The 27,357-nt window shown below is 42.7% G+C and overlaps 1 pseudogene; it reads right to left on the reverse strand.

The window, feature by feature from the left end:
- On the reverse strand, nt 1-26,258 carry LOC137254270 (putative nuclease HARBI1; annotated as a pseudogene).
- Between the last annotated feature and the right edge of the window lie 1,099 nt (nt 26,259-27,357).

A 27,357-nucleotide genomic window follows, 5' to 3' on the forward strand; every position in this document is an offset into this window, starting at 1 on the left:
TTATAATAATTTATTCTTCAAAGTAAAAAGGTTATTATAAATTAAATTGTGTTGCCTTAAATAATTAAAAAGATTTTCCCTTCTATCTAAGTTGGAATTGGAATTCGACTCCTCTATTTCCTCTTCAATCTCAAAGGAAACTGTATCTTCCATTTCATTTTCTTCAGCGTCACACAAATCGTCATGGGTGATGCAAATATTATGCAAAACACACGCACTGACAACGATGTTGGTAATCGTCTGCAAATCTGTTTGTTCCGTAAACTTCATAAGTCTTCGGAAACGTCCTTTAAAAAGTCCAAACGTATCTTCAACAACCATTCTCGTTGAAGAATGGATTTCGTTAAATTTTCGCTGACTTTGAGTCAAATTTCCGTAGTCTTTATAAGGAGACACCAACCAATTCGTCGTCGGATAAGCCGATTCCCCAATTATAAAATATGAACCTGCAAACATTTGTTCGTGTAGTCTGTCGGCATCGTTAAAGAGTTTGGATCTTCTCAAAACTCTGTAGTCATGAAGTGACCCAGGCTCGCCACAGGTTACATCAACAAACTTTTTATCGGCATCCACTACAGCTTGCAGCACTATACTATAGGTTTTTTTTACGATTGAAGTACATTTCTTTTTGATCCTTCGGGCCTTTAATACCAATGTGCGTACAGTCTATAGCTCCAATAACACCAGGGATATGTTGTTTTTGGTAAAACTTTTCAGTCGTTTTTTGTAGCTCAATGCCTTCTGGCCACTTGATATATTCATCACCAATAGATACCAAATAGCGAAAAACGCGTTGGACAACGGACCATGCGCTTGATGTGGCTGCACCAAACAAATTGCCTAGTTGGCGAAATGTCACGCTGTTGCTAATATACCATATATACATGTAAATGGATTTCTTGGGTGTGATACGTGATCTTCCAGCAACAGACTGGTCAGCAACAAAAGAAGATGTGGAATACCTCGCTAGAGAAATCAAATATTTGTTTAGTTTATAAATGTATTTACTAATTAAAAAAGCTTTTGTTGTTACTGGTAAGATACACCACTGTCTCACGCTTGAGTTTCATGTGCGCTTTGAAATCCATCCCGCTCATCGCATCAAGCATGCCTTCGAAGTTGTTACACATTTCATGCTGTTCATTTTCGCTTTCCGAATCTTCGGAGGATGAACTGGAGCTAGCATATACAGCCTCCAATATTTCGTTCACCAATTCGCATACATCATTTTGCTGGCCAATGGGCAGGGAAACAAACTAGACAATAAATAAACACTCTTTATTTAATATTTACAATTAAATACAAATATTTACCAATGAATCGACAGGATTACTAATTTTTTTCGTTTTTCTTTTAAAATTTTCACAAACACAACATTTATTTTGACACCTGATACCAGTGCTGTGAAGCAACATAATAAAATTGTTTAGCTAGATGGAGCATTTTTTTAGAGCTCGCGTAAAAAAAAACCCCTATTGACGAATTTTCAATAACACCTGGCGCAATGGTGTAGGTGGCTCATCTCATCAGCTGATTTTATTCGTTTCATTGTACTGACATAGAGATTGTCAAAAGGAGATGGCAAACGCAAAATGCAAACGATGCATTAGCAATTATGCCGTGCGTGGTGGTAAAGTTTTACCTAATTCGGCGCACAACGTTCCCGCAGGACACAAAAGTTGCAAAGTTTTACGCTTTCTCTAAGTTCCATCCACCTATCATCAATACAAGTGTTTGACAACCGGAACGCGACCGGTATAGTGCTGTAGGGATGAGCCAACGATAACAATGAACCAATCGATAATCGCCGCCACAGTTAGATAACTGCGTTTTTCCATCGCTGAATGGAAAAGAAGAAGAAAAGAAAAATTTTGCTTAGCAGCCGGACGGCGTCGTGCGCCATTGTAGCAAGTATCTTTGGTCAGAAAAGTGTTGAAGTGAAATTGTGCCGTGCAAATTGTGAACAAGAGACAAACTTACTGAATCTAGTTCAAAATAAATATAAAAAAAAAATCACCTAATTCTAGTAGGGAATACGTCGGATATATGACTAATAGAGAATATAAAGGATATAGCGCGTAAACCCACACGTAAATGTGACGCCGATTGGGCGATGTCGCCGAACTGAAAATTACGTCGATCACAATTAGAAATACACTACTCAGTAACCAAATATTAATTAATATAATCAAGATTGCTATACTAAAGTGTTAACAAATAGTATATCCAATTAAGGATTACCGGTAGAAAGTGTGCACGAAATTTTTTTCATTCGGCAGATAATACACATAAGTGTACCTACATATAGTTGGTGGAACTGACGAGCGCCGCCCTCAAATACAGATGGTTCACCATCAAATATCGGGCGGTTTATAGCAACAATAAAACACTCTTCCACATATTTTCATCGTATTTTCTGGTAAGAAATTGTAGGATACACATATATGTAATACTCAATTACAGTAATAAATTAAAACTCAACAATTGAAACAGAATTACCCAAAGTCGTGCTTATATACATAGTCAAATTTTGAAAGGCTGAGGAGCTACATACGTGAAGTTTACACTTCAACATTTAATCCGAAAATTGTCTCCGAAATGAATGAATTCAGTTAAAAACGAATTAAACTAACCGGTGGCAACATTGAAATTGTTTTAACTTACTCTCAGGGCGTGCTAAATTTCCAAACATCGTGAATACTATTATTAATAAATAGTAATGAAAGATATCGGCGTTGCCTCCTCCGCTTATGCGAGGAGCACGGGAATGTTGGAATATTCCCAACGATTCCCACGCAATATCCATGATTCCTAAACTGTGAGTAACGTTTCAGTAACACAACAGCAGCACCAATTACTACATCATAAGTATAATCATCAACAACAAGTGTTCATATAATGATCGGTAGCAATAGTGGTGTTGGCTTAGCGGTGTCATTTACATTTACACCAACTACAATATCACCACCCTCAACCATATCCAGTAACCCCGGCATCACCAGCACATCAGCATCGTCATATACCAAGACGCCAAACGTATCACTCCTGGAGTGACATATTAACAACAACAGCGTATGCAATATTTCGAACAGCAACATCAACAATTGATAGCACCTCAATATCCACATTTCTTACATCTGGACGTTCGCGGAGCCAACAGTATCGTCAGGTCTAAGGGCTGCCACCAACACAGCGCGCCACCAAATCGATGCGCCAACAACGAGCGCAACCACCACTGAAAGTGCCAATCAGATGCGCAACAATTACCCGGATACAACAACAATCGCAGGGCCGGCAGACATAGGCCTGCGGCAGAAATCTGACTTCCACAACTAAAACCCTTCCAGACTTACATACACTACCTACAACAACAGCAGCAGGGCCGGCGAATATAGGCCTGCTGCAACCCCACCTACAATAATACCAAGGTTGAACCAATGGGTGAGTTCGTTCCGTAATACGGACCAGTATAATTTACTAAATTGAGAGATTCCAAATTTGATCGTAGGAGAATTTGAAATCCAAATGAAATTTAATATTTAAGATTATAGAACTAGTATACTAACTAGATTAAAGCAAGTACACACATACATTTACGTTTGCATAGGCCCATAAGCATAAATATTTAAAACACATTAAATTCATTTCGCCATCATTATGAATGCGCGGCTTTAGTATTGGCATCTTTGTATATACCTTCAAAAACAAAAAGGACATAAAAAAAAGTAACTGAATTCTCATAATTATTTCGAGGGGTTCACATAAATTGTTCATATGGATTCTCCAAAACACAAATATACTTATATATATATATAATTTGAAATACTATGAACAAATCCCGAACAGAATAAGCTTAGCTAGACTTAAGTAGTCATATGTCAATTCAACCCCACATACATACACGCATAATGAAAGTTATTATGCATTAAGTTATCAGGTTATATTTATTTATTTATTTATTTATTTAAGCCAATTAAAAAAGAATCTTATACGCTAATTATAAAAGTGTAAAGTAGTTAATAATGTATAATAATATAAATTACCTTACTTATAAAAAGTATTTAAAATACTCAGAAAGCCATCTTTCGAACAAGAAAAATCTATCTCACAAAATTTAGAAATTCTATTGAACTCAATTAAGACTCTAGTAATTGGAGCATTCCGCGCATAAAGAGCCCTGAGAATACCAATATGAAAAAACTCAGAAGCACGAAGTGCTCTAGCCGGTATATTAATGAAAATCCTCTCCAAGAGCACAGGGCAATCAACAACCCCACGTAACAAATCGAAAACGAACGACAACGATAAAATTGTCCTCCTGTCCTGCAATGATTTTAAGTTGATCAATAAGCAACGAGCTTTATAAGTCGGGATAGGATCCAAGAAGCGCAGACTGCGTAATGCAAAGCGTACGAATACTTTTTGGATTTGTTCAATTCTTGCAACATGGCAGGAATAATACGGAGACCAGATGAAAGAAGCGTATTCAAGTTTGGATCGCACAAACGCAGAATATAAAAGCTTTAGCGTATACGGGTCACTGAAATCCAAGCTATGACGCCTAACAAAAGCTAGCATGGCATACGACTTATCAATGCACACATTAATATGACTTGAAAACGAAAACTTCGTGTCAAATATTACACCCAAGTCCTTAATTTCACTAAGCCGCAACAGGGGCGAGTTTGATATTTGATACACGGTATCAATCAAGTTGACACGCTTCGAAAAAGTTATTTGAAAGCACTTTTTTAGGTTAAGTGATAACCGATTATTATTACACCAGTTACTAAGTTTATCCAAAGCTTCTTGCAACAATACCGCATCATGAAGGCTATGAATAGGCAAGTATATCTTCAGGTCATCTGCATACAGCAAGAATCTTACTTTAGAGAAGCAAGAGCGAATATCATTAATAAACATGACAAAAAACAGTGGACCCAGGATACTACCTTGTGGAACACCGGAGGAAGCAACGAATGGACGAGACCTAACACCATCAACTACAACCATGCAACGACGCTTAAATAAGTAGGATTCAATCCAACTCAAAGATACTGAGTGAAAGCCCAAACAGGCTAACTTTTTTTATCAAAATAACATGGGAAACCCGATCGAATGCCTTGGAAAAGTCAGTATACACAGCGTCAACCTGATATCCTGCCTGAAAAGCTGCAAGGCAGTCATCCGATAAAATAGTCAGATTAGACACAGTTGAACGTCCTGGAAAAAATCCATGCTGCTCAGGACATACAAAATTCTTTACACAGAAACGTAATTTATCTTGGATGATACATTCAAAGAGCTTCGCAATGGTGGACAGTTTTGAAATAGGCCTATAATTAGTAATATAATTTTTATTGCCGCTCTTGAAAATAGGTGTAATGAATGCTACTTTCCACGCATCAATAAAAGTTAAGACCCCCTCGCATTGCGGTTGGGAGCACTAGGGACAAGTATGAATGGATCTGTGTTTACATTTTTTTTCTTTCCCCTGTAGCCTACGGCCTTCTAAGGATGGGATGTCAGCATTTCCATTAAAACCTATATCGCATATTTTATTAACTAACCACCTTTTTTCAGCTTTTGGAAATTTTTCTTTATTCGATACGATTATCGATAAATGATTGCATTAATTCTCGCGCAATTTTTTTTTTATATAGACATATACATTTTTTTCAACAAACCATCGCCAGAAGTTTTTTTTCCATACTAGGATTTAACAACTGCAACTTTTTTTTACCGGATTATAATGTCGCGTGACCAATCATTTGGGCAACCGGGGCGGAATACTCCGTTCGGGAGTGCGGGAAATTTTCGAGGGCACCAGAACCGGGGTGTTAATAATAGGGGGGCCTTGTCCAAGGCTAATCGTCCCTTGGTGGTGCACACCCCAGTAGGGGGGCAATACGGAAATCCCGCGGGGACACATACAGACTCGGACCTGAACGACCACCGCGAAAAATTGGATAGACCGGGAAGCACCAGTCATTTGAACGCGCCCTTACTAAACGCGAATGATATCTCGGGGCTAATGACCAATGTGTCGACCTACGCACCAGATGGAGCTGGTGCTTTACCACCGAATTATGGAATGGGAAATATAAGAGAAGCTGCAAGTGACCGGACGAATACTCCGGGGTTCCATCACGAAGCTCCTCGTGGGGACTCGTGGGTAGAAGTATTACACCAGCTGTTCAGGACCTCGCAGGAAGAGATGCAGACAGATGCGCAGCAATCAATAAATCAGAACCCGAACGCTAATAGAATGGACCGTAACCCACTTTCAACAGTAGTACCACCAATGTACCCTGCTCCGAGCAGCATAGTAGTGAAACCGCAGTAGTGGAAAATCTCGATCGACGGAACTGGAAGCGTGGCAGATTTTCTTTTTAAGCTGAACACCTTGTGTGAACGCACACAATGTACGGACGAACAAATAATGGCTAGTTTCCACCTATTTCTTTCCGGGTGGGCCGAATAATGGTACTGGCTGTTCACGAAACAAAACCCAAATGCGACATATGCCTTTTTGTACTACTCCTTAAAAAGAGAGTTCGGTACTTTAAAAACTGACCACGAGATCATGATGGAGATCTGCATGCGGAAGCAGAAAGCAAGTGAGTGCTATGACGTGTTCCACACGGACATAATCTCCTTGAACGCGCGCTTAAGAGAGCCAATGTCGGAGGTTCTACTGATTGACATTATAAAAAGGAACGTCAACAGTAGCCTTAAGCTGATGCTTTTCAACGCAGATGTAAGGACCCTTCATGATCTACGCGAGGTAGCACGCAGAGGTGAACAAGTGCTGAAGGAAAGCAAGCTGTTGGGAGCCACTTACCCAGGACGGCATGTGAACGAAGCACGTGTGACAACCCCGGACATGAAGAGGGAAAGCGAGGACGGCGAAATGGATCCGCAGATAGAGGCGCTGGAATATCGACGCAACAGGAGACCGGACTATTCAGGAATCCAATACTGGAATTGCCAGGCAATGGGCCACTCCTATATATACTGTGAGGTACCCATTAAGAATCTTTTTGTTTTAGATGTGGGTATAAGGGTGTATTTACTCCTAAATGCCCTAGGGACCATCGCAGGCAGGGAAACCAGTATCCGAGCGAGAAGGCGGAGAACCTCGTTCGGCTTCATAGCTCCCACAACACCCGGTGCTAGAGGGGTCGTCCCGTGCACCCAACCAGAGGGTGAATCTCTGCATGGAGTTGGTGAGCTTCCGAGGTGCAGTAGTACCCTGGCAGAAGAACCCTCAAACGTGATAATAACTTACCCAGACAGTACGGACAATTCGAATAGTTCTGGATCCGAGAGTCAAACGTCCTCATCCGCGAGGGGCGAGCCGATCAAGATTCTGCGATGCCAGCACATGGATATCGCTTGCCAACCGCAATTTTCACCAAACCTAGAAGAAAGGGAACATAGGTATGAACAAATAAGACATCCCAGTTTTGAACAATACCCGGTATCGGACAATATGAAAATGAATTTTGTGCTATTTTTATTCATAATGCCTTGTCAATAAATATCTTGTAATTTAAAATGGGAATGCTGATATTCTTACTTATTTAGAAGGCACTTAGGAAACAGGTAAGGGGCCACCGAAATATATGTGCGTCGGTGGCCATGGTTTTTGAGGGTGGGATCAGCACCGGGCGTCGTAACAACGCCCGTGGCGCCCCTATGTATATTCGGCCTCTTTTTGTTTTCTTTTAATTTTTCAGTGTTTTCTTTGATTTTTGATTTTAGCGTTAGTAACCGGCCATGTCCGGTTCGGTAATTATTTTTGCGTCAGTTTTTTTTTGAATTTTGAATTTTTAATTTCTGAATGTTACCGGTCTCTCCGTGGCATCCGATTCGACCGGATGTCGTTTTAATTTGTATTGATAAGCGTTTTGAATCGGTCTCTGCGCTTCTGTCGGTTTTTTTTTTTTGAATTTGACAGCTGTTAATTTGATAGGAACTTTTTTCTGTTTATGGCGCAGGAGCAGTAAGGTTGGCAAGGACCCGCCCCAGCCGACAATGACTAGCCACTGTGCACCACAACATCATGCCGACCGCCTTCCTTACTGCTTCCACCGAAAATGCGAATCCATAACAGATGGCGCCCAACGCTGCAATCGAGGCGCTGGTCTCGGTAGTCAGTTCGGGCAACATGTGAAGTTTACCATTCCACCAATCCGAGGTGAGCAGCCGCAGGAGCAGCCACCTGCGTTGTGGTGGAATGGTTGATGGATCGGGTTGTCCGGACTGGTCATCGGGTTCAGTGGCCGAAGGAGCCACGGGACTTCACGTCAGTCCTCCGGATTTTTGTATTCACCCGTTGAGGCAGTGCTGCACGCACTTAGTTTTTTTTAGTAATTGGGTTTTTTTTGTTTCCCCGGAAGTTGTCCGTAGTCGGCTTTGGAATAATTTTTTCCGCTAATTGGGTTTTTATTTTTCTTTAGTGTTTAGATTTTTATAGTTTTTTTTAGTTTCCGTTTTTTTTCTGCCGAATTTGTGATGTCCAGTGTGAGTATGTGTGTGAATTGCAAGAACCCCAGCTCATCCCATGTCTCAGGTGGTAACTCAGAACACCACCTGGATTGTGGCGGGTTGAGCTGGGATTCAAAGTGGCACTCCTTCCTGTCCCACCAGACTGGGGAGTGGCTCCGAAACCGCTCCACCCATTGCGGTGGAGGCAGGAGGGGTGTCCAGTGAGCCTGGACGGGAGGCCTAAACACCCCCAACCAGTCCCAGGGGCGAGCCCCTGGAGACTGCCCCTGCGTTGCGGCTGGGCGTGTTGAGACCAACCCGTGTGTGTCTGGAACTGACCATAGTGGCCCCAACCAGTCTCGGAGGGGGCCTTAAGAACCCCTCGCATTGCGGTTGGGAGCACTAGGGACAAGTATGAATGGATCTGCGTTTACATTTTTTTTCTTTCCCCTGTAGCCTACGGCCTTCTAAGGATGGGATGTCAGCATTTCCATTAAAACCTATATCGCATATTTTATTAACTAACCACCTTTTTTTCAGCTTTTGGAAATTTTTCTTTATTCGATACGATTATCGATAAATGATTGCATTAATTCTCGCGCAATTTTTTTTTTATATAGACATATACATTTTTTTCAACAAACCATCGCCAGAAGTTTTTTTCCATACTAGGATTTAACAACTGCAACTTTTTTTTACCGGATTATAATGTCGCGTGACCAATCATTTGGGCAACCGGGGCGGAATACTCCGTTCGGGAGTGCGGGAAATTTTCGAGGGCACCAGAACCGGGGTGTTAATAATAGGGGGGCCTTGTCCAAGGCTAATCGTCCCTTGGTGGTGCACACCCCAGTAGGGGGGCAATACGGAAATCCCGCGGGGACACATACAGACTCGGACCTGAACGACCACCGCGAAAAATTGGATAGACCGGGAAGCACCAGTCATTTGAACGCGCCCTTACTAAACGCGCATGATATCTCGGGGCTAATGACCAATGTGTCGACCTACGCACCAGATGGAGCTGGTGCTTTACCACCGAATTATGGAATGGGAAATATAAGAGAAGCTGCAAGTGACCGGACGAATACTCCGGGGTTCCATCACGAAGCTCCTCGTGGGGACTCGTGGGTAGAAGTATTACACCAGCTGTTCAGGACCTCGCAGGAAGAGATGCAGACAGATGCGCAGCAATCAATAAATCAGAACCGGAACGCTAATAGAATGGACCGTAACCCACTTTCAACAGTAGTACCACCAATGTACCCTGCTCCGAGCAGCATAGTAGTGAAACCGCAGGAGTGGAAAATCTCGATCGACGGAACTGGAAGCGTGGCAGATTTTCTTTTTAAGCTGAACACCTTGTGTGAACGCACACAATGTACGGACGAACAAATAATGGTTAGTTTCCACCTATTTCTTTCCGGGTGGGCCGAATAATGGTACTGGCTGTTCACGAAACAAAACCCAAATGCGACATATGCCTTTTTGTACTACTCCTTAAAAAGAGAGTTCGGTACTTTAAAAACTGACCACGAGATCATGATGGAGATCTGCATGCGGAAGCAGAAAGCAAGTGAGTGCTATGACGTGTTCCACACGGACATAATCTCCTTGAACGCGCGCTTAAGAGAGCCAATGTCGGAGGTTCTACTGATTGACATTATAAAAAGGAACGGCAACAGTAGCCTTAAGCTGATGCTTTTCAACGCAGATGTAAGGACCCTTCATGATCTACGCGAGGTAGCACGCAGAGGTGAACAAGTGCTGAAGGAAAGCAAGCTGTTGGGAGCCACTTACCCAGGACGGCATGTGAACGAAGCACGTGTGACAACCCCGGACATGAAGAGGGAAAGCGAGGACGGCGAAATGGATCCGCAAAATAGAGGCGCTGGAATATCGACGCAACAGGAGACCGGACTATTCAGGAATCCAATGCTGGAATTGCCAGGCAATGGGCCACTCCTATATATACTGTGAGGTACCCATTAAGAATCTTTTTGTTTTAGATGTGGGTATAAGGGTGTATTTACTCCTAAATGCCCTAGGGACCATCGCAGGCAGGGAAACCAGTATCCGAGCGAGAAGGCGGGGAACCTCGTTCGGCTTCATAGCTCCCACAACACCCGGTGCTAGAGGGGTCGTCCCGTGCACCCAACCAGAGGGTGAATCTCTGCATGGAGTTGGTGAGCTTCCGAGGTGCAGTAGTACCCTGGCAGAAGAACCCTCAAACGTGATAATAACTTACCCAGACAGTACGGACAATTCGAATAGTTCTGGATCCGAGAGTCAAACGTCCTCATCCGCGAGGGGCGAGCCGATCAAGATTCTGCGATGCCAGCACAGGGATATCGCTTGCCAAACGCAATTTTCACCAAACCTAGAAGAAAGGGAACATAGGTATGAACAAATAAGACATCCCATTTTTGAACAATACCCGGTATCGGACAATATTTTGAAGTGCAGGAAGAGATACCACAGGAGAGTACAGGAGCGTGGACTGCTGCAAGCCACCACGTTAACGCTTACAGAGGATGAAAGGCCTCTCGTAAAGGCTAAAATTAAAGATAATTTTCTTGTAGGGTTGTTGGACTCGGGAGCCAACGTCTCCATCTTAGGAAAAAATGGATTAGAATTTCTGGAGGATAACGGCTTCGATTATCAGCCCTTACATGCGTTCGTATATACCGCGGGCGGCAACAAGCAAAAAATTTTAGGCTCAGTATCTCTACCGGTCACCTTCAAAAATATCACGAAGGTTATTCGTTTTTACCTTGTTCCTTCACTTCTCCAAGAAGCGTACTTCGGGGTAGATTTTTGGAGAGCATTTGCGTTAGCTCCCGAAATATTCCCAAGCGTAGAGTGCATAGAGATTAGACCTGAAAAGGAAGAAGAACTTAACCTCCATGAATTGTCACCAGCCCGGAAATTAGAATTACAAAAGGTCATCGACACGTTTCCTTCGTACGAGAAGTTAGGCCTAGGACAAACTAAATTAGTGGAGCACCACATTGACACCGGTGATGCAGTTCCCATAAAAAGCAAACATTTCCCTCTTTCGCCACCGAGGCAAGCCGAAGCTTTTAGCGAACTAGACAGGTTACTCGAATTAGGAGTTATAGAAGAATCAAACTCCCCGTGGTGTAGCCCTGTAGTACTGGTCCGGAAACCAGGTAAAGTTAGGCTGTGCATAGATTCGAGGAAGGTCAACGCGGTGAATAAGAAGGACTCATACCCCCTGCCTCATATCAACGGCTTATTGAGCAGACTGAAGGATACACATTTTATTAGTGGCATTGATCTGAAGGACGCGTTCTTCCAGATCAAATTGACAGAGTCCTCCAAGGAAAAAACAGCATTCGCAGTTCCCGGGAGGCCTCTGTACCACTTCAAGGTAATGCCATTTGGCCTGTGGAATGGACCGCAGACTATGAGTAGGCTGATGGACAAGGCAATCCCTTCGCGTCTGCGAGAGAACGTCTTTGTCTATCTGGACGACCTGATGGTATGTAGCACTAATTTTGAAGACCACCTGAAATGGCTAACGGAAGTGGCCAATTGTTTGAGGGACGCAGGGCTGACAATAAACGTGAAGAAAAGTAAATTTTGTCAGAAGGAAATACGATACTTAGGGTACTTGATAGGCAGCGGGTGTCTGAAAGTGGATCCGGGAAAAATAGAAGAAATGCAAAACTTTCCGATCCCTAAATCCCCTCGGCAAGTTCGTAGGTTTGTGGGCATGGCGAATTGGTACAGGGCGTTTATTACCAATTTGGTGACTTGTCAGGTCCCTTGACCGACTGTCTCCGTAAGTCAGCAGGCCGTTCAAACTTACCCCCGAAGCTGTAGAGGCCTTCGAAAAATTAAAAGTAGCTTTGAGTTCCGCTCCGGTCTTGGCCCAACTAGACTTTTCCAAGGAATTTGTAATACAATTCGACGCTTCCAAAATAGGTGTTGGCGGAGTGTTGTTCCAGGTCGATGACGAGGGCGCGGAGCATCCAATCGCGTTCGTATCGAAAAAGCTGAATAATGCCCAACGCAATTATACGGTAACCGAGCTGGAATGTCTCGCCGCCATAATCAGCGTGAAGCGTTTCCGACCCTATGTTGAGGGATTACCGTTTCGGATTATCACGGACCTCTTCCGGGAAAACAAAAAAAAACCCAATTGGTAAAAAGAACTAAGTGCGTGCAGCACTGCCTCACCGGGTGAATACAAAAATCCGGAGGACTGACGTGAAGTCCCGTGGCTCCTTCGGCCACTGACCCCGATGACCAGTCCGGACAAACCGATCCATCAACCATTCCACCGCAACGCAGGTGGCTGCTCCTGCGGCTGCTCACCTCGGATTGGTGGCATGGTCAACTTCTCACGTTGCCCGAACTGACTACCGAGACTAGCGCCTGGATTGCAGCGTTGGGAGCCATCTGTTATGGATTCGCATTTTCGTTGGATATACTATTTGTTAACACTTTAGTATAGCAATCTTGATTATATTAATTAATATTTGGTGACTGAGTAGTGTATTTCTAATTGTGATCGACGTAATTTTCAGTTCGGCGACATCGCCCAATCGGCGTCACATTTACGTGTGGGTTTACGTGCTATATCCTTTATATTCTCTATTAGTCATATATCCGACGTATTCCCCACTAGAATTAGGTGATTTTTTTTTTATATTTATTTTGAACTAGATTCAATAAATTTGCCTCTTGTTCACAATTTGCACGGCACAATTTCACTTCAACACTTTTCTGACCAAAGGTATTTGCTACAAAGGCGCACGACGCCGTCCGGCTTCTAAGCAAAATTTTTCTTTTCTTTTTCTTTTCCATTCAGCGATGGAAAAACGCAGTTATCTAACTGTGGCGGCAATTATCGATTGGTTATTTGCTATCGTTGGCTCATCCCTACAACACTATACCGGTCGCGTTCCGATTGCCAAACACTTGTATTGATGATAGGTGGATGGAACGTAGGGAAAGCGTAGAACTTTGCAACTTTTGTGTCCTGCGGGAACGTTGTGCCCCGAATTAGGTAAAACTTTACCACCACGCAGGGCATAATTGCTAATACATCGTTTGCATTTTGCGTTTGCCATCTCCTTTTGACAATCTCTATGCCAGTACAATGAAACGAATAAAATCAGCTGATGAGATGAGCCACCTACACCATTTGGCCAGGTGTTATTGAAAATTCGTTAATGTCATGGGAATTTTTTTGCGATGCCGCCCGCACGAAACTAACAAAAAGTGTTTTAACCATCCCAGGCAGACATGAGTGAGGGTGAAACCTAATTTTTTTCCCTATCACTAGCCACTTGGTGCGTGTTCCAACGAAAACGCGCCCAAGTGTACCGTAACCGTAGACCATAACAGCAGGCCGTAACAAACCTGCTTCGCTTTGAAGACCTGACGATGAAGCGAACAGGAAACCGCATCCTCCGTGGGAAACCACTGCCAGGGACCTCCGATGCTAATAAACGTGGGGCACGACTCACCCCTGAGATAAGAGTCTCAACGTCCTACTACGAAGCTAGCCGGGCAATATAGGTCCATCAAAAAAAATTAAGTCAAATTGGGAATTAATTCTGTTTCCTAGTTTAAAAGGGCTTTGCGGCAATTAGACATTTGTTATGGAGAACTCGTCAAAACTCCGAAAGATGATTTCTAGTGGTTATCGCCCCCACAGAAAGGCAAAACAAAAAAAAGGTGTAGACATTTTAATATGGAGAACTCGTCCAAACTCCGAAAGACTAGCCCGACCTAAGTGTGGACTACCAGGGTGTTCACGGTCTTCGGTGAGTACGCGTGTGAACATCCCATGAGTTCAGTGCTCGGGGAGAATACTGGGCGAGATGTGCACGACCGCCAAAACGCCCAGACACAAAAAATGTCCGATTGGTAGGTATATATAAAAAAAATCAAATTGTAGTTTGGCAGAAAAACCGTTCTTGTTGGTTCATTGAGGACGAATATCCGAAGCGTGGAAGCGACCTATCAATTTCCCGTTTAGGTCCTCGAGATCATACAGTGCATTGCCTATTTTTCGGAGCACGCGACACTTCAGGTATTTTGGCAAGAATTTGGCGTTAATGTCCTGTTTGAAGTTACTTAAAGCAAAGTTTTTCCGAAAAACTTCCTGACCTTCCATGTAGTTGACTTGCCTAGAGCGTTGCTATAGGTTCGTTATGCCCCTATCTTTTGCCTGATCTAAATTCCTACGGATCTGCTCACGAATATTGGTCAACTTGTCAGCTCTACTTACTATCGTAACTTGGTATTCCCGAAGGCTGCCGAGCTTATCTAAAATTTTGTACGTTGAGGCATGTTGGACCATATTTTGGCCATATAGTGCAAAGTATGGAGAGCACTGAATCGCCGTATGAAAATCACTTCTCAAAAGTGATAAAATCTCGGGTATATGCTTATCCCAATCGGTATCGTCAGGTTTATCTTTCAGGAAAATCCTAATCTTCGAAACAATTTCTCTATTAACGCGCTCGGATGCATTTCCTTGAGGAGAATATAGCCCCGTCCTCACGTGCGTCACCCCGTAACTTTCTAAAAATTGGTTCATTTTCATGCTTACCATTGTCACTATGAATAAATTCAGGGACCCCTACAGCTGGAAAAATTTCGGAAGCGAAGTAATTTATAACGTTGACAGTGGTGGCTCTGTGCATGGGCTTTAGCCAAACGTATTTTGAAAGATGGTCTAGTACTATAAAAAGAAATTGATTTCGCCGCTTAGATCTCGGATAAGGCCCTATAAAGTCGCAATATAGTCGCTGAAATGGCCTTTAAGGATTACCGGTAAAAAGTGTGCACGAAATTTTTTTCATTCGGCAGATAATACACATAAGTGTACCTACATATAGTTGGTGGAACTGACGAGCGCCGCCCTCAAATACAGATGGTTCACCATCAAATATCGGGCGGTTTATAGCAACAATAAAACACTCTTCCACATATTTTCATCGTATTTTCTGGTAAGAAATTGTAGGATACACATATATGTAATACTCAATTACAGTAATAAATTAAAACTCAACAATTGAAACAGAATTACGCAAAGTCGTGCTTATATACATAGTCAAATTTTGAAAGGCTGAGGAGCTACATACGTGAAGTTTATACTTCAACATTTAATCCGAAAATTGTCTCCGAAATGAATGAATTCAGTTAAAAACGAATTAAACTAACCGGTGGCAACATTGAAATTGTTTTAACTTACTCTCAGGACGTGCTAAATTTCCAAACATCGTGAATACTATTATTAATAAATAGTAATTGAAAGATATCGGCGTTGCCTCATCCGCTTATGCGAGGAGCACGGGAATGTTGGAATATTCCCAACGATTCCCACGCAATATCCATGATTCCTAAACTGTGAGTAACGTTTCAGTAACACAACAGCAGCACCAATTACTACATCATAAGTATAATCATCAACAACAAGTGTTCATATAATGATCGGTAGCAATAGTGGTGTTGGCTTAGCGGTGTCATTTACATTTACACCAACTACAATATCACCACCCTCAACCATATCCAGTAACCCCGGCATCACCAGCACATCAGCATCGTCATATAGCAAGACGCCAAACGTATCACTCCTGGAGTGACATATTAACAACAACAGCGTGTGCAATCTTTCGAACAGCAACATCAACAATTGATAGCACCTCAATATCCACATTCCTTACATCTGGACGTTCGCGGAGCCAACAGTATCGTCAGGTCTAAGGGCTGCCACCATTATTGCGTGCAACACAGCTCGCCACCAAATCGATGCGCCAACAACGAGCGCAACCGCCACTGACAGTGCCAATCAGATGCGCAACAATTACCCGGATACAACAACAACCGCAGGGCCGGCAGACATAGGCCTGCGGTAGAAATCTGACTTCCACAACTAAAACCCTTCCAGACTTACAAACACTACCTACAACAACAGCAGCAGGGCCGGCGAATATAGGCCTGCTGCAACCCCACCTACAATAATACCAAGGTTGAACCAATGGATGAGTTCGTTCCGTAATACGGACCAGTATAATTTACTAAATTGAGAGATTCCAAATTTGAACGTAGGAGAATTTAAAATCCAAATGAAATTTATTATTTAAGATTATAGAACTAGTATACTAACTAGATTAAAGCAAGTACACACATACATTTACGTTTGCATAGGCCCATAAGCATAAATATTTAAAACACATTAAATTCATTTCGCCAACATTATGAATGCGCGGCTTTAGTATTGGCATCTTTATATATACCTTCAAAAACAAAAAGGACAGAAAAAAAAGTAACTGAATTCTCATAATTATTTCGAGGGGTTTCACATAACTTGTTCATATGGATTCTCCAAAACACAAATATACGTATATATATATAATTTAAAATATTATGAACAAATCCCGAACAGAATAAGCTTAGCTAGACTTAAGTAGTCATATGTCCATTTATCCCCACATACATAAACGCATAATGAAAGTTATTATGCATTAAGTTATCAGGTTATATTACAACAAAATTTTTTTTTTACTGTTTAGGTAAACCCAAGATTTCATTTTCGATTTATATTCAATAAAGTGTGAACTGTTGAATTATTTTTTTTAACTTTATACACTACCTACACTTACATGCTTATTCGGGGGTGAAAATAGCTGTTGCGCATACTGTAGTTATATTATTTACTTGTTTCCAATCTATACTACAAAGTACAATCGAAATTGATATGAAAGAAACACACAAAGCTAAATAAGCTTGGCATTAGAAGAAAAAGAAAGGAAAAACCAGGAAGAGGGAGAAAATAGACAAAACCAAAATACCATAAAATTAGATTAGATATATTCTAAATAAAATAAAATTTAATAAAATACTAAATAATATAAATAGTAATAACGTAAGAAAATGAATTTCGTGCTATTTTTATTCATAATGCCTTGTCAATAAATATCTTGTAATTTAAAATGGGAATGCTGATATTCTTACTTATTTAGACTGCACTTAGGAAACAGGTAAGGGGCCACCGAAATATAGGTGCGTCGGTGGCCATGGTTTTTGAGGGCGGGATCAGCACCGGGCGTCGCAACAACGCCCGCGGCGCCCCTATGTACATTCGGCCTCTTTTTGTTTTCTTTTAATTTTTCAGCGTTTTTTTTTTTTTATTTTTGATTTTAGCGTTAGTAACCGGCGATGTCCGGTTCGGTAATTATTTTTGCGTCAGTTTTTTTTTTGAATTTTTAATTTTTAATTTCTGAATGTTAACGGTCTCTCCGTGGCATCCGATTCGACCGGATGTCGTTTTAACTTGTATTGATAAGCGTTTTGAATCGGTCTCTGCGCTTCTGCGGTTTTTTTTTTTGAATTTGACAGCTGTTAGTTTGATAGGAACTTTTTTCTGTTTATGGCGCAGGAGCAGTAAGGTTGGCAAGGACCCGCCCCAGCCGACAATAACTAGCCACTGTGCACCACAACATCATGCCGACCGCCTTCCTTACTGCTTCCACCGAAAATGCGAATTCATAACAGATGGCGCCCAACGCTGCAATCGAGGCGCTGGTCTCGGTAGTCAGTTCGGGCAACGTGTGAAGTTGACCATTCCACCAGTCCGAGGTGAGCAGCCGCAGGAGCAGCCACCTGCGTTGCGGTGGAATGGTTGATGGATCGGGTTGTCCGGGCTGGTCATCGGGTTCAGTGGCCGAAGGAGCCACGGGACTTCACGTCAGTCCTCCGGATTTTTGTATTCACCCGGTGAGGCAGTGCTGCACGCACTTAGTTTTTTTTAGTAATTGGGTTTTTTTTTTTTTTCCCGGAAGTTGTCCGTAGTCGGCTTTGGAATAATTTTGTCCGCTAATTGGGTTTTTATTTTTCTTTAGTGTTTAGATTTTTATAGTTTTTTTAGTATCCGTTTTTTTTCTGCCGAATTTGTGATGTCCAGTGTGAGTATGTGTGTGAATTGCAAGAACCCCAGCTCATCCCACGTCTCAGGTGGTAACTCAGAACACCACCTGGATTGTGACGGGTTGAGCTGGGATTCAAAGTGGCACTCCTTCCTGTCCCACCAGACTGGGTAGCGGCTCCGAAACCGCTCCACCCATTTCGGTGGAGGCAGGAGGGGTGTCCAGTGAGACTGGACGGGAGGCCTAAACACCCCCAACCAGTCCCAGGGGCGAGCCCCTGGAGACTGCCCCTGCCTTGCGCCTGGTCGTGTTGAGACCAACCCATGTGTGTCTGGAACTGACCATAGTGGCCCCAACCAGTCTCGGAGGGGGGCCTTAAGACCCCCTCGCATTGCGGTTGGAAGCACTAGGGACAAGTATGAATGGATCTGTGTTTACATTTTTTTTCTTTCCCCTGTAGCCTACGGCCTTCTAAGGATGGGATGTCAGCATTTCCATTAAAACCTATATCGCATATTTTATTAACTAACCACCTTTTTTCAGCTTTTGGAAATTTTTCTTTATTCGATACGATTATCGATAAATGATTGCATTAATTCTCGCGCAATTTTTTTTATATAGACATATACATTTTTTTCAACAAACCATCGCCAGAAGTTTTTTTTCCATACTAGGATTTAACAACTGCAACTTTTTTTTTACCGGATTATAATGTCGCGTGACCAATCATTTGGGCAACCGGGGCGGAATACTCCGTTCGGGAGTGCGGGAAATTTTCGAGGGCACCAGAACCGGGGTGTTAATAATAGGGGGCCTTGTCCAAGGCTAATCGTCCCTTGGTGGTGCACACCCCAGTAGGGGGCAATACGGAAATCCCGCGGGGACACATACAGACTCGGACCTGAACGACCACCGCGAAAAATTGGATAGACCGGGAAGCACCAGTCATTTGAACGCGCATGATATCTCGGGGCTAATGACCAATGTGTCGACCTACGCACCAGATGGAGCTGGTGCTTTACCACCGAATTATGGAATGGGAAATATAAGAGAAGCTGCAAGTGACCGGACGAATACTCCGGGGTTCCATCACGAAGCTCCTCGTGGGGACTCGTGGGTAGAAGTATTACACCAGCTGTTCAGGACCTCGCAGGAAGAGATGCAGACAGATGCGCAGCAATCAATAAATCAGAACCGGAACGCTAATAGAATGGACCGTAACCCACTTTCAACAGTAGTACCACCAATGTACCCTGCTCCGAGCAGCATAGTAGTGAAACCGCAGGAGTGGAAAATCTCATTCGACGGCACTGGGAGCGTAGCCGATTTCCTTTTTAAACTGAACACCTTGTGTGAGCGCACACAATGCACGGACGAACAAATCATGGCTAGTTTCCACCTGTTTCTGTCCGGGCGGGCCGAAGAATGGTACTGGCTGTTCACAAAAGAAAACCCTAATGCGACATACGCCTTTTTATGCTACTCATTGAAAAGAGAGTTTGGCACTTTGAAAACTGACCACGAGATCATGATGGAGATCTCCATGCGTAAGCAGAAAGCAAGCGAGTGCTATGACGTGTTCCACACGGACATAATTTCCTTGAACGCGCGCTTAAGAGAACACATGTCGGAGCTTCTACTGATTGACATAATAAAAAGAAACGTCAACAGTAGCCTTAAGCTGATGCTTTTTAACGCAGATGTAAGGACCCTTCATGATCTACGCGATGTAGCACGCAGAGGTGAACAAGTGCTGAAAGAAAGCAAGCTGTTGGGAGCCACTTACCCAGGACGGCATGTAAACGAAGCACGCGTGACAGCCCCGGACATAAGGATGGAAGGCGAGGACGGCGAAATGGATCCACAGATAGAGGCGCTGGAATATCGATGCAACAGGAGACCGGACTATTCAGGAATCCAATACTGGAATAGCCAGGCAATGGGCCACTCCTATATATACTGTGAGGTACCCATTAAGAATCCTTTTTGTTTTAGATGTGGGTATAAGGGTGTATTTACTCCTAAATGCCCTAGGGACCATCGCAGGCAGGGAAACCAGTACCCGAGCGAGAAGGCGGGGGAACCTCGTTCGGCTTCATAGCTCCCACACCACCCGGTGCTAGAGGGGTCGTCGCGTGCACCGAACCAGAGGGTGAATCTCTGCATGGAGTTGGTGAGCTTCCGAGGTGCAATAGTACCCTGGCAGAAGAGCCCTCAAACGTGATAATAACTTAACCGGACAATTCGAATAGTTCTGGATCCGAGAGTCAAACTTCCTCATCCGCGAGGGGCGAGCCGATCAAGATTCTGCGATGCCAGCACAGGGATATCGCTTGCCAAACACAATTTTTACCAAACCTAGAAAAAAGGGAACATAGGTATGAACAAATAAGACATCCCATTTTTGAACAATACCCGGTATCGGACAATATTTTGAAGTGCAGGAAGAGATACCACAGGAGAGTACAGGAGCGTGGACTGCTGCAAGCCACCACGTTAACGCTTACAGAGGATGAAAGGCGTCTCGTAAAGGCTAAAATTAAAGATAGTTTTCTTGTAGGGTTGTTGGACTCGGGAGCCAACGTCTCCATCTTAGGAAAAAATGGATTAGAATTCCTGGAGGATAACGGCTTCGATTATCAGCCCTTACATGCGTTCGTATATACCGCGGGCGGCAACAAGCAAAAAATTTTAGGCTCAGTATCTCTACCGGTCACCTTCAAATATATCACAAAGGTTATTCGTTTTTACCTTGTTCCTTCACTTCTCCAAGAAGCGTACTACGGGGTAGATTTTTGGAGAGCATTTGCGTTAGCTCCCGAAATATTCCCAAGCGTAGAGTGCATAGAGATTAGACCTGAAAAGGAAGAAGAACTTAATCTCCATGAATTGTCACCAGCCCGGAAATTAGAATTACAAAAGATCATCGAGACGTTTCCTTTGCCTAGGGCAAACTAAATTAGTGGAGCATCACATTGACACCGGTGATGCAGTTCCCATAAAAAGCAAACATTTCCCTCTTTCGCCACCGAGGCAAGCCGAAGCTTTTAGCGAACTAGACAGGTTACTCGAATTAGGAGTTATAGAAGAATCAAACTCCCCGTGGTGTAGCCCTGTAGTACTGGTCCGGAAACCAGGTAAAGTTAGGCTGTGCATAGATTCGAGGAAGGTCAACGCGGTGACTAAGAAGGACTCATACCCCCTGCCTCATATCAACGGCTTATTGAGCAGACTGAAGGATACACATTTTATTAGTGGCATTGATCTGAAGGACGCGTTCTTCCAGATCAAATTGACAGAGTCCTCCAAGGAAAAACAGCATTCGCAGTTCCGGGGAGGCCTCTGTACCACTTCAAGGTAATGCCATTTGGCCTGTGGAATGGACCGCAGACTATGAGTAGGCTGATGGACAAGGCAATCCCTTCGCGTCTGCGAGAGAACGTCTTTGTCTATCTGGACGACCTGATGGTATGTAGCACTAATTTTGAAGACCACCTGAAATTGCTAACGGAAGTAGCCAATTGTTTGAGAGACGCAGGGCTGACAATAAACGTGAAGAAAAGTAAATTTTGTCAGAAGGAAATACGATACTTAGGGTACTTGATAGGCAGCGGGTGTCTGAAAGTGGATCCGGGAAAAATAGAAACAATGCAAAACTTTCCGATCCCTAAATCCCCTAGGCAAGTGCGTAGGTTTGTGGGCATGGCGAATTGGTACAGGGCGTTTGTTACCAATTTTTCTGACTTGGCAGTTCCCTTGACCGACTGTCTCCGTAAGTCAGCAGGCTCGTTCAAGCTTACCCCCGAAGCTGTAGAGGCCTTCGAAAAACTAAAAGTAGCTTTGATCTCCGGTCTTGATTTTTCCAAGGAATTTGTAATACAATGCGACGCTTCCAAAATAGGTGTTGGCGGAGTGTTGTTCCAGGTCGATGACGAGGGCGCGGAGCGTCCAATCGCGTTCGTGTCAAAAAAGCTGAATAATGCCCAACGCAATTATACGGTAACCGATCTGGAATGTCTCGCCGCCTTAATCAGCGTGAAGCGTTTCCGACCCTATGTTGAGGGATTACCGTTTCGGATTATCACGGACCACTCCAGTCTCAGGTGGTTGATGACGCAAAATGACTTGAGCGGGAGGTTGGCGAGGTGGTCGCTCTTACTGCAAAGATACGATTTTAAAATGGAACATCGTAAGGGCACCCTGGATGAAGTACCATATGCGCTTTCGCTGTTTGATGCCGATGAGTTGACTTTCACTACCACACCCGGGGAAATAGATTTAGTCTCTCCCGAATTTAGCAGCAACGAATATTTAGACTTGATTCGGACCGTCATCGAAAACGAGGAATCGCTTCCGGACTTACGAGTGGTGGCCGGAGTAATTTTGAAAAGAGTTAAATTTCGTAAGGGGTGGAAGGGGAAGAAGACTCGCTGTGGCGTTTATGGTTGCCGAAAGGGTTGACTGAGGAAGCAGTAAGATTAGCACATGACGCTAACACGAGTTACCATGGCGGGTGGCAGAAAACCGTAGAACGTGTTAGGCAAAAGTACTTCTGGCCACAGCAGGCTAAGGACGTCAGGGACTACGTTCAGCGTTGTGACACCTGCAAATCGGTAAAACCCACTAATCAACAATCGAGACCACCTATAGGGAGTACATTTGAATCCGAAAGGCCATTTCAGCGACTATATTGCGACTTTCTAGGGCCTTATCCGAGATCTAAGCGGCGAAATCAATTTCTTTTTATAGTACTAGACCATCTTTCAAAATACGTTTGGCTAAAGCCCATGCAGAGAGCCACCCCTGTCAACGTTATAAATTACTTCGCTTCCGAAATGTTTCCAGCTGTAGGGGTCCGTGAATTTATTCATAGTGACAGTGGTAAGCAGTTTATCTCGAAGGAAATTAACCAATTTTTAGCAAGTTACGGGGTGACGCACGTGAGGACGGGGCTATATTCTCCTCAAGCAAACGAATCCGAGCGCGTTAATAGAGAAATTGTTTCGAAGATTAGGATTTTCCTGAAAGATAAACCTGACCATACCGATTGGGATAAGCATATACCCGAGATTTTATCAGTTTTGAGAAGTGATTTTCATACGGTGATTCAGTGCTCTCCATACTTTGCATTATATGGCCAAAATATGGTCCAACATGCCTCAACGTACAAAATTTTAGATAAGCTCGGCAGCCTTCGGGAATACCAAGTTACGATAGTAAGTAGAGCGGACATGTTGACCAATATTCGTGAGCAGATCCGTAGGAATTTAGATCAGGCAAAAGATAGGGGGATAACCACCTATAACAAGCGCTCTAGGCAAGTCCACTACATGGAAGGTCAGGAAGTTTTTCGGAAAAACTTTGCCTTAAGTAACTTCTAACAGGGCATTAACGCCAAATTCTTGGCAAAATACCTGAAGTGTCGCGTGCTCCGAAAAATAGGCAATGCACTGTATGATCTCGAGGACCTAAACGGGAAATTGATAGGTCGCTTCCACGCTTCGGATATTCGTCCTCAATGAACCAACAAGAACGGTTTTTCTGCCAAACTACAATTTGATTTTTTTTATATATACCTACCAATTGGACCTTTTTTTGTCTGGGCGTTTTGGCGGTCGGGGACATCTCGCCCAGTATTCTCCCCGAGCACTGACCTCATAGGATGTTCACACGCGTACTCACCGAGGACCGTGAACACCCTGCAAGTCCACGCTTAGGTCGAGCTAGCCTTTCGGAGTTTGGACGAGTTCTCCATATTAAAATGTCTACACCTCTTTTTTGTTTTGCCTTTCTGTGGGGGCGATAACCACTAGAAATCATCTTTCGGAATTTTGACGAGGTCTCCATAACAAATGTCTAATTGCCGCAAAGCCCTTTTAAACTAGGAAACAGAATTAATTCCCAATTTGACTTAATTTTTTTGATGGACCTATATTGCCCGGCTAACTTCGTAGTAGGACGCTGAGACTCTTATCTCAGGGGTGAGTTGTGCCCCACGTCGATTAGCATCGGAGGTCCCTGGCAGTGGTTTCCCACAGAGGATGCGGTTTCCTGTTCGCTTCATCGTCAGGTCTTCAAAGCGAAGCAGGTTTGTTACGGCCTGCTGTTATGGTCTACGGTTACGGTCCACTTGGGAACGTTTTCGTTGGAACACGCACCAAGTGGCTAGTGATAGGGAAAAAAATAGTATTCACCCTCACTCATGTCTGCCTGGGATGGTTAAAACACTTTTTGTTAGTTTCGTGCGGGTGGCATCGCAAAAAAATTCCCATGACATTGACGAATTTTCAATAACACCTGTCGCAATGGTGTAGGTGGCTCATCTCATCAGCTGATTTCATTCGTTTCATTGTACTGGCATAGAGATTGTGAAAAGGAGATGGCAAACGCAAAATGCAAACGATGCATTAGCAATTATGCCCTGCGTGGTGGTAAAGTTTTACCTAATTCGGCGCACAACGTTCTCGCAGGACACAAAAGTGGCAAAGTTTTACGCTTTCTCTACGTTCCATCCACCTATCATCAATACAAGTGTTTGACAATCGGAACGCGACCGGTATAGTGTTGTAGGGATGAGCCAACGATAGCAATGAACCTATCGATAATCGGCGCCACAGTTAGATAACTGCGTTTTTCCATCGCTGAATGGAAAAGAAATAGAAAAGAAAAGCTTTGCTTAAAGCCCCATTACTGATACTTAGCATAGACTTGACTTGACTTGGCGTAAACTTGGCAACTTAGCCACGATTATACTCCACTTGGCGCATAAAATCTGGCATCATAATCAGCGTTGAAATTTATTTTTAAATAAATGTCAATTTGTATGACAAAATGTCAAAATGAAAAGAAAACAAACAAATGGCATCTCAAAATGTAAACGTCACTTAGAACTTACATAGAAAATCAAAATTCAACAGACTTCTAAGTCAAGTTAAGTTTTGAGTAATCAATAACATGCAATGTTCATTTAACAGAACTGTAAGTGACAGTTCGCAAGCCAAGTCAAGTCTATGCTAAGTATCAGTAATGGAGCCTTTAGCAGCCGGACGGCGTCGTGCGCCATTGTAGCAAATATCTTTGGTCAGAAAAGTGTTGAAGTGAAATTGTGCCGTGCAAATTGTGAACAAGAGACAAACTTATTGAATCTAGTTCAAAATAAATAAAAAAAAAAAAATCACCTAATTCTAGTAGGGAATACGTCGGATATATGACTAATAGAGAATATAGGGGATACAGCGCGTAAACCCACACGTACATTTGACGCCGATTGGGTGATGTCGCCGAACTGAAAATTACGTCGATCACAATTAGAAATACACTACTCAGTCACCAAATATTAATTAATATAATCAAGAGTGCTATACTAAAGTGTTAACAAATAGTATATCCAATTAAGGATTACCGGTAAAAAGTGTGGACGAAATTTTTTTTCATTCGGCAGATAATACACATATGTATACCTACATATAGTTGGTGGAACTGACGAGCGCCGCCCTCAAATACAGATGGTTCACCATCAAATATCGGGCGGTTTATAGCAACAATAAAACACTCTTCCACATATTTTCATCGTATTTTCTGGTAAGAAATTGTAGGATACACATATATGTAATACTCAATTACAGTAATAAATTAAAACTCAACAATTGAAACAGAATAACGCAAAGTCGGGCTTATATACATAGTCAAATTTTGATAGGCTGAGGAGCTACATACGTGAAGTTAACACTTCAACATTTAACCCGAAAATTGTCTCTGAAATGAATGAATTCAATTAAAAACGAATTAAATTAACCGGTGGCAACATTGAAATTGTTTTAACTTACTCTCAGGACGTGCTAAATTTCCAAACATCGTGAATACTATTATTAATAAATAGTAATTGAAAGAATTCGGCATTGCCTCCTCCGCGTAAGCGAGGAGCACGGGAATGTTGGAATATTCCCAACGATTGCCACGCAATATCCATGATTCCTCAACTGTGAGTAGCGTTTCAGGTTCACAACAGCAGCACCAGTTACTACATCATAAGTATAATCATCAACAACAAGTGTTCATCTCATGATCGGTAGCAATAGTGGTGTTGGTTTAGCGGTGTCATTTACATCAACACCAACTACAATATCACCACCCTCAACCATATCCAGTAACCCCGGCATCACCAGCACATCAGCATCGTCATATACCAAGACGCAAAACGTATCACTCCTGGAGTGACATATTAACAACAACAGCGTGTGCAATCTTTCGAACAGCAACATCAACAATTGATAGCACCTCAATATCCACATTCCTCACATCTGGACGTTCGCGGAGCCAACAGTATCGTCAGGTCTAAGGGCTTCCACCATTATTGCGTGCAACACAGCGCGCCACCAAAACCTTCAAAAACAAAAAGGACAGAAAAAAAAGTAAACGAATTCTCGTAATTATTTCGAGGGGTTTCACATAACGTGTTCATATGGATTCTCCAAAATATAAATATACGTATATATATATAATTTGAAATATCATGAACAAATCCCGAACAGAATAAGCTTAGCTAGACTTAAGTAGTCATATGTCCATTCATCCCCACATACATACACGCATAATGAAAGTTATTATGCATTAAGTTATCAGGTTATATTACAACAAAAATTTTTTTTACTGTTTAGGTAAACCCAAGATTTCATTTTCGATTTATATTCAATAAAGTGTGAACTGTTGAATTATTTTTTTAAACTCACTTTATACACTACCTACACTTACATGCTTATTCAGGGGGAAAATAGCTGTTGCGCATACTGTAATTATATTATTTACTTGTTTCCAATCTATACTACAAAGTACAATCGAAATTGATATGAAAGAAACACACAAAGCTAAATAAGCTTAGCATTAGAAGAAAAAGAAAGGAAAAACCAGGAAGAGGGAGAAAATATACAAAACCAAAATACCATAAAATTAGATT

The sequence above is a fragment of the Eurosta solidaginis genome, chromosome 5 (genome assembly GCF_040869045.1).
Source record: "Eurosta solidaginis isolate ZX-2024a chromosome 5, ASM4086904v1, whole genome shotgun sequence".
NCBI lineage: Eukaryota > Metazoa > Arthropoda > Insecta > Diptera > Tephritidae > Eurosta > Eurosta solidaginis.